Source organism: Carlito syrichta, unplaced genomic scaffold, assembly GCF_000164805.1.
Source record: "Carlito syrichta isolate Samal-C Ts95f unplaced genomic scaffold, Tarsius_syrichta-2.0.1 Scaffold153844, whole genome shotgun sequence".
Classification (NCBI taxonomy): Eukaryota; Metazoa; Chordata; class Mammalia; order Primates; family Tarsiidae; genus Carlito; species Carlito syrichta.
Genome location: NW_007097940.1, coordinates 49,842 through 53,552, shown reverse-complemented (window position 1 = coordinate 53,552; position 3,711 = coordinate 49,842).

Sequence of the window (3,711 nt, the reverse complement as noted above, 5' to 3'; positions counted from 1 at the left end):
CTCGCCTGCCCAGGCGGATCTCGAACCCGCAGGCTCAGGCAATCCACTCACCTCAGCCTCTCAAAGGCGCGGGATGACGGGCTGAGCCACCGAGCCCGGCTACTTTTTTGGTTTTTGTTTCTCCTGAGTTAGGGTCTCTCTCTCTGTTGCCCAGGCTGGAGTGCAGTGGCACGATCATGGCTCATCGCAGCCTCAATCTTTCGGGCTCAGGTGATCTTGCTGCCTCAGCCTCCTGAGTAGCTGGGACTGCAGGCACGTGCCGCCACGCCCGGCTAATTTTTTTATTTTTGAAGAAACGAGGTCTCTCTGTGTTGCCCAGGCTAGTCTTGAACTCCCGGACTCAAGCAATCCTCTCCCCTTGGCCTCTCCAAGTGCTGGGATTACAAATCCTGTAATAAGACAACATATTATGCATATAAGCAGTAGAGAGAATGTACAGGCAGGACTCAGGAAAATAAAACAGACACCCTGATTAAGAAATAAGGGTCTTTGGATTCCCCGCTTGCACCCCTCCATCCCCTCCCCTCCCCAAGTTACCTGCTTTCTTGCCTTTTGCTTTGCTTTGCTTTCTATGCACATGCGCCAAGACCACACTGGGTTACATTCTGCGTACTTTTAGCCTCTCTGCCAATGAAGTCGCGTTGGAGGTATTCTTCTGGGAGCTCTTTTTAGCTGCTGGACATCAAGTTTGAGATTTGCCCACACAGAAGGGCATAGCCACAGAGAATCCAACTCAAAAAATAAGTAACGAAAGAAAGGCAATCCCATAGAAAGTGGGCAAAGGCACTGATAAGTATTTGACAAAACAGGAAATTTACATGGCCCTATGAAAAGATGCTCAACCCCATTTGTTTTTTGGGGTTTTTAACATTTATTTATTTTATTGAGCTGGAGTCTCACTCTGTCGCCCAGGCTGGAGTTCCGTGGCACACTCACAGCCACCCCAGTGTCAACCTGCTGGGATCCAGCAATCCTTCCGCCTCAGCCTTCCAAGTAGCCAGAATGGTCACCTGCTATCCTGTTGGTGGATGGTTAGTTTGTTTCCAGTTTGGGGCGTAGTTTAGCTTTGCTCTATTTTTTATTTTTATTATTTTTATTTTTATTTATTTTATTTTATTTTATTTTATTTTATTTTATTGTTTTCAGTTGGAGTCTCACTCTGTCACCCAGACTGGAGTGCAGTGGCCGCTTCCGGCCACCGCAGCCTCGACCTGCTGGGCTCCGGCGATCCTTCCGCCTCAGCCTTCCAAGTAGCTGGAACTACAGGCGCGCGCTACCACGCCCAGCTAATTTTTCGATTTATTGTAGAGATGAGGTCTCTCTGCCCAGGCGGGTCTCGAACCCACGGGCTCAGGCAATCCACTCACCTCAGCCTCCCAAAGGCGCGGGATTACAGGTTGAGCCACCGAGCCCGGCTTTACAACTTTTTTTAAGGGACAGGGTCTCACTATGCTGCCCAGGTTGGTCCTGAACTCATGGGGTCAAGTGATCCTCCCACCTCAGCCTCCCAAGTAGCTGGGATTACAAGCGTGTACCCACACCCGCTAATGCTTTCTTTTTTCCAGATAAAATTAAACTTGTTCATTTTACAAAATGCTTCTTTGCTTTGCAAAGTAATTTCAGAAGAGTTGTAAATAAGCTGCGGTTATGCATTTAAAATACAGATTTATTTTTAGTCCGAGTTTTCAGGGAAAGTAACTTAGAGTGCGACATACTTGCTTTAAATAACAAATCGACAAAGGACACAAATCCATATTTTAGGATGCTGTAGGACCCCGGAACGCTTCAGTTCTCTTTCTTCATTTTAGGAACTAGAGGGCTAAGGGTGGTCTCTGGCAATCCTGGGAGCCCGGGAACCCACCCCAGGCCCTGAGGAGGGAGAGCTGCCCCAAGGAGAGGGGTGGTGCGTGTACAGGTGTACAGGTGTTCAGGTGCGGTGGGCTGTGAAATATTTCCTGCCGCCGGGCTCGGTGGCTCAGCCTGTCATCCCGCGCCTTTGGGAGCCTGAGGGGAGTGGATTGCCTGAGCCCGTGGGTTCGAGACCCGCCTGGGCAGCGAGACCTCGTCTCTACAATAAATCAAAAAATCATCCGGGCGTGGTAGCGCGCGCCTGTAATTCCGGCTACTCGGAAGGCTGAGGCGGAAGGATCGCCGGAGCCCAGCAGGTCGAGGCTGCGGTGGCCGGGAGCGGCCACTGCCCTCCAGTCTGGGCGACAGAGTGAGACTCCGACTCAAAAAAAATTTAAAAATTTAAAAGAAAAGACATATCCCCTGCTTTTGGGTGGGGGGTAGTCAGGACCAGTCTCCAGGGACTGACCTGTCCCCCTGGTTCAGCAGGCCACCTGTGCCGGGTGCCAATTGGGCCGGGTCTCTCTCCCCTCCTTGGCCCTGCCCGCCACAGTGCCCCCTGCAGGCAGATGTGTGTCCCTGCAAGCACAATCCAAGCTTGCTTTCCACCAAAACCACGTCCAGGCTCTGTCCAAACGTAGGTCTGGGCCGGGCTCAGTGGCTCAGCCTGTCATCCCAGCACTTTGGGAGGCCGAGGCGAGCGGATTGCCTGAGCCCGCAGGTTCGAGACCAGCCTAGGCAACTTGGTGAGACCTCGTCTCTACAATAAGTAAAAAAATTAGCCAGGTGTGGTGGCGCGTGCCTGTAGTTCCAGCTATTTGGAAGGCTGGGGCGGAAGGATTGCCAGAGCCCAGCAGGTCGATTCTGGGGTGGCCGTGAGTGTGCTACTGCACTCCAGCCTGGGCAACAGAGTGAGACTCACTCAAAAAAAAAAGTAGGTTTGTCTTCCAGCTGAGCGGGACAGTGGACAGCACTAGGTGGGGTGGGGTGGGGTAGGGTGAGCGGCAGATTTTCATCCTCCACCCCACAGCCCCAGGAGGCCAGGGCTGGGAAAACATCTGTGAATCCTGTTTCCCCAGGAAGCCCCTTCCCATGGCTGCAGCTGGTTCTCCAGAATATTCCTTCCTGCTCCTTCCTACCATCCAACCAGACTGAAGCCACAGACATTTGGGACTCCTCACCCCTGTCCCCACCTTTGTTGCCTCGGGTAGGAAATGAAGTGTCACTTCTTTTCCTTGGAAAGCAGCCTCACAGGAGATTCAAGGGTGTCTTTTCAAAGATAGAGTTTGGCTAGGCGTGGTGGCTCACGCCTGGAATTCCAGAACTTTGGGAGGCCAAGGTGAGAGGATCACTTGAGCCCAAGTGTTTGAGACCAGCCTGGGCAACACGACAAAACCTCGTCTCCACAAAAAAAATAAATAAATAAAAATAAAAAAATTAGCTGGGTGTGGTGGTACATGCCTATAATCCCAGCTACTCAGGAGTTTGAAGTGGAAGGATCGCCTGAGCCCAGCAGATAAAGGCTGCGGTGAGCCATGATCATGCCACTGCACTCCAGCCTGGTGACAGAGTGAGGCCCCAACTCAAAACAACAGAAAACAAAGAAGGAGTCAATCGTGTGGAGTGGTGCAGCCTTGGAGGACCATCTGCTTCCCTGAGCATCCTGGTCCTGCCACCTGCTCTCTGTGTGACCTTGGACAACAACCTTCACTGCTCTGCGCCTCAATTTCCCTCGCTATGAAATGGGGATTGGCTAGTCTCTACCTCACAGGGCTATAGGGGAATGCGATGAGAGAACCTTTCCCAGCCGGGCTTGGTGGCTCAGCCTGTCATCCCGCGCCTTTGGGAGGCTGAGGTGAGTGG